Here is an 8,690-nt window from a genome sequence, read left to right as displayed (position 1 = left end):
AAAACGAATAAATCTTTCACCTAAGTAGTGAGTAAATACATAATATTAAAGAATTTGATATATAATGGATTGTACATAGATACAGTATTAAGTACGTATCAGCTGGGCTACTATGACTAATTCTTCTCTGACTACAGTGTATCGTACTTATATATTTAAAAAAGTAACGATAATGTAATGTTTATTTGAAATTCCTTCGATGGCTCTGTTAAATATATAAGATATATTGCTTGGAAATACGGATTTTTGAAAAAATTAAGACCACAAACTAGGAACGAAATCCATGACCCGCCCCCTCCCCCTCACAAATCCAAGATATGCTATCGGTCAGTTCTAAGGCAATCATTCAAAGAAAGCGAGATACTTGGTCAATATCTCGGAGTAATGACCTTTAACCGTCTAATCATTCCTGGGAGAAAGTAAGTGGAGGAAATATCTTCAGGCAAGATGCCATGGTCAGTTGGTTCGAGTTCTTTCCCCTAGTCCTAGTGCTGTGAGGGAACAAGATTGGCAAAACTATGGGTGAGTAGACTTTTGGCAAGTTGCATATTGCGATTCATGGGTTTATTTATAAATATATCGTGCTATGTATATATATATATACATATACTGCTTATATATATACATAATTTGTCATACTAGAATAGATAATAAGCTGATTTAGCTCTCTAATATTAGCTATAGTAACAATTGTTGATTTTAAGCCAAGTATTAATGATATATTTAAACAAAAAAAAAACACCATCAGATTCATTTTAAACTTTGAAACCATTTGGGATTTTATGTTTAAATAACAAAGATCTATGAATTGGAACTTATTGAAATTTAATTATGTTTTTTGGTTTACTTAAACCTGAAATGAATTGATAGGTACTTGAATTAATCGGTAGGCGATCAACTTCAACTTTCTGTAGTATCAAAAGAACATAAAAATACCGAAATATTTCAATACCAAACATGTGCTATCCTCATTGAAGTAATCTCACAGCACTTAAGTGGCAATTTTTTAATAAATCTTCTTATTTGAAATAAGTAATTAGTTATAATTGTCATAATAAATAACCAGTGGGTAAATACAAAATATTAAAGAATTTAATAAATAATCGAATGAAAAAAAAATGCTAAAAATCAGGCCCAATTGGGTCAAATAGACTTGTGATATAAATCAATGTATTTGTAATTATTAAAATATGTGTTAAATGACTTTTTATTGCCTTTAAATCTATCAATTTATACCTTATTGTTATAACAGAAAGAGATAAATCTTTTCAAAATCAACACATTTGAATTCGGTCAAAGTATACCCTAATAATAAATAAATATTTCAATTTGGAAAATGCGAAAACTATGTCCGGTAACTAATAGGCTCCTTTTTGATGCTACTGAAATTTTAAGCGATGAAAGATTTTTTTTTTTGCTAAGAAACTATTAGTATTAAATATCATGGTTATATTGTGATTAATTATGTTTTCATCAAACCGCTCTGAATGCTACATATTTATGAGTTTCATACCCAGAACTTGAAATTTTTTAATAATTTTGTCTGTGCTAAACAATATTTTTAATATGTTCTTAATTAATGAGCATGAATTTTATACTATTTTGAACAAAATATTAAAATTATATTTTGAAAAGTAAGATTAACTCTAGAAATGTAGCATTTTTTATAAAATTAATTTTTATTTTTATTAATAAAGTCATAGCAAAAAAGTATAGGTAATATTTGATTATTTAATGTATGAAAGTTATACTTCGGAGTATTACTATTGTTAATTTGATTTTAACTTGAAAAATCATAAAGTCGTATAATTCGAATTGTAAAGAATATTTATACAAAACTGTAGATAAAAAAAATTTTGTCAGTAAGTTGGTAAATTTCATGTTTAAGAATAATATTTTTCTTTCATATTCATCATATTTTGTTGGCAATATGACCAGATCAAATTATAGCGTCCACTCAAAAGTAAATAACTTTAAGCTTATAATTACAGTAAAGTGTAACGTTTATGATGAACAAATTGACTACACTACCTGAATTGACACATTTTATATTCGAATCCGACAAGAAGATCAGTTTAAATAAAAAAGAAAAGCTGTTTAGATAAGTGAAATGTTAGCAAATGATTTTAATTTTATTCATACATTAAATTCATACTTTGAAATACATAGTGAGGACAGAAAATGTATGCAGTAGCCAAGGAAATTTGGATGAATAGCTGCTTTGGGATTTCCAGGACATGTTACTAAGAAGCGCCTGACTCAGCATTCAGCAATTGGTGCTTAAGTGCTATTTCTTTGAAAACTGTTTTCTTTTTCTTTTAAATTTATTCTTTTTAAGAAACAAATTAATAGCCAAATGATTTTATATATATATAAAATCCATTGTTTTCGGCAACATTATTAATCCAAAATATCTGTAAAAACGACCATTAAGGTCTATAGAGTTTAAAATAATTAATGATGAAATTATTAATAAAAAAATTAAACGACTCAGACGGGGTTCTCCAATGTGAAATCAAATGCAAATTTTTTGATACAAGCTGAGCTAGGATATGTTAAGTATATTTAACCGAAGTTCAATCCCGAAAGGTAATTAGACAGTTTCTTATGAGGTATCAACACTCGCGCAGGTACTGTCATGTCATGTTATTTCAACACATTGGTAGCATACATAAAATACCATAAATGCTTATTATGGTATTTAATGTGTGCGCCTAAGAGAATAATGGTAATTTAAAATTTGTCAATAAAAGGATAATGATTCAATTTATGGATAATGACCCAGCCTTATTGCACGTATACGCCGTAAAAGGGAATTAATATACAAAATTTCAGCTTTATGGGCATTACCATTTTTGAGGTTCGGTGATTGAGTGGTATCTATTATTTTGTTTGTTAAGTAACAAAAATAAATGAATCCAAAGTCTAAATCTTTATTAATACTAATTTTACTTGTCAACTGTAAAAAACTTCCACTATCTTTCAAATGAAGGGCTATAATCTTTCCGGATATTTTATAGTTCCAAAATTATTCGAAAATCTATTTTTTTTTTTTCATTTATGTAAATATTTTTTATTGATCACTTATAGTACGAATTCTTAAAAACTAGCTTTTAATCATCATAGTATCATAATTTCAACTTCATAGGAATTATCTAAATGTTGAATTGCTATTTATTTATTTGACTTGTATTTATTTATCACTTTTATTATTATTATTATTTTTTGTCATTACTCAAAATAGAGAATGTATGATTATTTTCTTAAATTAGTCCAATATGACAAATTTTGAAATAATGTTTACGTTTAGAAGATAGAAAAATGAAATGGCAAGGTCAAGGTTAAGGTTTCTCCCCTAATTTGTGTTTCAGAAAATTCCACCTAAATTAGAGTTAAAATAAAACCATTTAAAAAAAAACAAACTAATTCACTATTCACTCTTAAGTTAGGGTTCCTCACAAGGTCAGGTACCGAGAAATTAACCTGGAATTGGGTTAATTTCTCTCTGACACTTTGAAGGTTAGAGCTTTTATTTCAAAATCGGACTAAACTTGTGATATGTTAATTAGTCGTTTTGGCAATGGTAAACTAGTTAAAACTATTAAAACAAGAAACAGATGTAGAGTTATAATCTTGTTTACATTGACGTAACTGTACAGCGTAGTTTGTTTGATTTAATTAATAGAAGTTAAATAAATAAAAAGGTTTGATTATTTACTCAGTGTTTATGCTATAAGTGAATGAGGATAGCAATGAAGTTATTTTTGACTTGAAGTTAGTGCTGCAACGCAAAACACGCAGAGCTGATAACCGTGATGTTAAAAAGTGAAAATAAAATGAACAAATGTCAACTATATAATCTTCATATAGCCAGATTTGTTCAAAATAAAATCTAATTCTTCTACAGTATATGTATATATATATATAACCACACTGTTAATATTTCTTGTGTTAAGTTATGAGCCGTCGATTTCTTAACTATTTTAAAAAACTCCTCTAAAGAAAATGGTCTCTAATATCCATAGTTAGTGCCTTGGTTAAGAATGAGACATTGGAACTCTAGTATTTTACATGATTCCCAGATTAACTGGAACCTAAAAATTTGGTTAAGTAAACTGAATGAATATTATACCAAAGATGCTGTACTTCTAATAAAATTTTAAGCAATTTAATAACATGAGTGATAAGAGTACTGTCAGAAATTATAATTCGGTAATTTTTTTTCAGCTATAGTTTGTAATTTTTATTTATTTATTTTTGGCGAACGCTACAGTATAATGGATAATTTTATTGTTTGTATCACTTGCTCAATGTGGCACACTAGTAGTATTGAAAGGCACGAAAGGGTTGGGATAGAAAGAGGAAAAGTATTCCATCCGATTAATGAATACAAACTTCAGTTGAATAATAGTCATAGGTTTCGGGTATTTTTTTTTCCCTCTTCCTGTTATTTTATATTTTTAAATATGGCTGAAGATTCTATTTCTAGATTATAAAACTTTCTTTTCTTTTAGAAATGTTAAAATAAGTATGATGATAATGTTTTCCTAATTTTAACTGTGGTTTAGAAACAAATATCACTTTTTATATTCTTATTCTTATTCTTAATTATCACTTTTATATTATTATTGTATATTCCTTAGTCGGAATTTCCAGAAATGTGACAGCGTGTAAATTTGCTCCAGAAATTTGGGATACTGTGCTTTACTTAGCATGTCCTCATTTGCCTGCCGTAAGTCCCCCATGCTTTTTCAAATGGTTTTTAATTTTTAGTATCGTTATAAAAATAATTTCAAATTAAAATAAAAAAATATTTATTCCTAATTTGGGTTTTTTTGGTTCACGTTGAATAACAATTACTGCATCTTCCATTTTTTTTTCTACTTTTAATTTGATAGAAAATATATTATGTATGAAAAAAGAAAAATCTATAATTTTCATAGAATTTCCTAACAAAAATAATATATATATATTTTTTATTTTTCTCCTATATATTTTCAGTGTTTCATTTTTTTACTATTACAGCCTTAAGGTGCACAAGCTATTGATTCTCAGATATTTATATTAATTTTGGTAATTAATTATAAGTGGTGCTAAGTATTCATCATCCATGAATTTTTTGGCATGAATTTGACATGAAGCAGAACAAGTAACATATCGAAACAGAATTAACTATTGGCTTTTGCAATTATTTATACTCAAAGAGGCATTTTCTGACGAACTTTTACGGTACTCAAGTTGAAAATTACTGTCCTCGACAATTTTATTTTGTTGATAATTGGTCCAATTAGTTTTTCGTTAATAATTAATGTGAATTCAATTGAATAAAATAACATTAAGCAAAATTAAACAGAAACAGCAATAGTGAATTTCTATTTTAATAATCTATTTTTTTGTCCTCTCACCAAAAATCTCAATAAACCACAATGTTGAGGGGAAAAGTTGACCGTAAAAGAAGGTCGAGGTATGGGAATATATTTTTTATGATGAAGAGTAGTGGGGAATGGCTAATGAATAAAAACAATATAGAAAATAGCTTCCCTCTCAGTAAATAAAATTATTTTTTTAATACTCTTTTCTTCGTAATGATTCACATCTGTTTTTAATGATCGTGTTGTTTGTAATACATTATTAGATAGAAAATGAACAAACAGCAAAAATAAATTGTTTAATAACCAGGATGTTTTCTTTTTTTCCCTCGTTCAAAGTAATGACGACTCCAAGGTCACTAATGAGATATACAATTACAGTCATCATTAATTAAATGGCATTGCCGGTGTAAGTGTATGATTAGGTTTTCAGCCAGATAATTATTATGAAACAACAAAATAAACAAATAAATTTAATCTAGACAAGTCATTTCGGTTTATTGATTACGTCTACTACCTTTGAAGAAAGCGTTTCAAGAAGGGAGAGTTACAGGATCAAAAACGCGTCTTGTGGAAATATCCACAATAATACATAACACTAGAGACATGATTGTTTATTGAAAATTGATTACAATATTAATGTTTTTGTTTGGTTTCAACCTCTGTAGAGTACTAACCACTAATCCTTAAATAATATCACAGACATATATAAGTGCACACATATATAATTCTTAAATGAGTTGTCTCGTGTTGAGATTTTAAAAACCTGATTTACTTAAAAATATTAACATTAACTACTGATCTTCTAAGTTTTGTAAAGCTCATTTATTAAATAATATGATTTACGAAATGTGCACTTTTATTTAACCATGATTGTTTCGATGAAATTACATGTGTATAATTTTAATTAATATAATAAAAGTTAAATTACATTTTTTATAACAGATAGCTATGTTGTATCTATTTATACTCTCCAACAAAGGCAGATATTAGTGTGCACTTTTTCTGTTCTGCAATGTGTATGCACATCCAGAATGTCCCATTAACTTTCTCCTTCGTCAACAGGTTTTGGTATTTTGATTTAAAGTTTGCTAAATCATAACAGATGACAGTCAAATTTTCTAACCCTCTTTAGTTCTCAAACTTTATTAAACTTCCCTGGAATTTGGTAATTATTTTTTAAGGGGTCTCATAGCATATAATTTTAGGATGAATTCATATAAGGCACTTTTTTCATCCAACCCGTCTTTATGGCATGAACCACGAAAATTCATTATTGAAAATTTATTTGCACTTTTTAATGATTTAGGCCCAAACGGTGTGGGAAATAGAGCAAACCTTAAGAACAAAAACGTTTCAGAATTCGATTTTCCATAATAATCCGCCACCATAAAATGAGTTTTCTCGACCGAGAGAGGACACGCAAATATCTGTCTTGATGATGACATCTTAATAAATAAATTCCTCATTTAAAATGATCCTTAAAAATTTTCTTTCCTTATCTGACTAGTGCTTGCAATGAGGATAGGAATAAGTAAGTCCACGATACTTAGAGAAGGCTCTTAATAATCCAAAACTGAAGATATTTTTAATTTGAGCAATGGTAATTCCTTTTTTTTCTGTCCCTGAAAAGTTTAAAGAAATGTTAAAAGAAGGAGGAAGTTCTTCAATCGTGCTTAACTATTAAAATTCTTATTTCTTTTGAATGAAGGAAAAGGCTATAAAACACATAATGAACGAAGAATATTCTGGTCCATTGGAATAAGATAGATACAAGTGACGTGATTAAAGAAGTTCTTAAAGGTCACTTTGTTAAATGGTATAGTCCATTACACGATATGATTTATTAAATTGTTACTTATTTGATAAATAAAAATTCATAAAAATAAAACTTTTAATACAAAAAAAAATGTTTCTACCACTGTTTCTGCCTTCAGCTCCTTTCAACGGATTTCTCTTTCTTCTCATGTATCCTTCCTTCAATTCTCATTTTATTACTGATGCCTATCAAATATCAACTTCTTATTACCATAAAGGAAAAAAATTGCTATCATAATATAAAATTATAGGAAAGAAATGTTTTTTTTGTATTTTGTTTTAACACATACAGCCTTCGCCAAAAGTACTAGATATTCTCAACGTTCATTAATATATTTGAGAAATTAAGGTATGAAAAATAATCCATTTATTTGTAGGTAAGTAGTTTTATATGCAGATATTTGTATAAAATTAGTTGATTAAGTAAAATAGTCAATTTGTCATGAATTCGAATACACTTGGAATCGGCCTTATATTGTTCAGATTTATAAAAACAATATACTTTTTTATGTCATTCAAAGAAGTCTCCTGTTCCATTGCACAAGTCCTTTATTTAGCTAAAACAATAAATAAATAAATTGTATTTGCGTGGATAGATAAATATAAACTAGTTAAATACCTACTCTGGACCCGAAGTTTGAACTTCACTCTTTTCCTGGCTTATAGGAGTTGTCCAAAGATAGATAGTAGCACATACCGAATGCAAAATTTTTGACACTTGGTCTTTTTGAGTAGTACTGTACTTGAGTAGAAAAAATATGCAACAGAGGTGTTTTTGGATACAGCTCTTGCAATTGATAATACTTTACACCAGGTCTGTAAGCTGAAGACTGTACTATCGTGCACATCTTACTAGATAATTCATTAATTTATTTCGCTCAGATTTTTCTCCATTCGATGAGGCTCAAAGATATCTGAAATAAGACCAACCCTAGGCGGTGTGCCTCAGGCACTTGTTCCACTATTGTACATACATATACACATGGTATTCCATTAAGTCCTGACATATTTGATGACATTCCCACAATTAAATGAGACAACAATTAAACACATACACGTACTTACTAAAACCAGTTTGGTAATTTACGGAATCGCTAAATAGACTCCAGTCTTTCCAATCTAAAATACTATGATTTATCACCAAAGCACCATACTGCTAGTAAAACTTTGCATGCTAGCTAATAAGTTCCAATGGTCACTAAACTCATACGAACTCACTACAAAGGTTTTCGTGAAAACTACCCGAACACAAAGTACGCTCATAGGACAGATGACAACGACTCTCATACTTGAAAATATCCGAAGACTAAAAGGAACATAGAAAAGAGACCTACTAACATAAAAAGTCAGAGGTGAGGGATCGGTGGGTGCTATTCTTCATGCCTTAAATATCATTCGTAGTTTAATATTACAGTCACGCATGGGTGTACCCAGCGGAGGCGGAGGGGGCAGCTGCAACCCCTTAGAAGTAACAGAAAGTTATTAATCTAATAAAAACTATTT

The sequence above is a fragment of the Halyomorpha halys genome, unplaced genomic scaffold (genome assembly GCF_000696795.3).
Source record: "Halyomorpha halys isolate HHAL.00 unplaced genomic scaffold, Hhal_1.1 Scaffold52.1, whole genome shotgun sequence".
In the NCBI taxonomy this organism is placed as follows: domain Eukaryota; kingdom Metazoa; phylum Arthropoda; class Insecta; order Hemiptera; family Pentatomidae; genus Halyomorpha; species Halyomorpha halys.
This window is presented reverse-complemented; position numbering follows the sequence as displayed.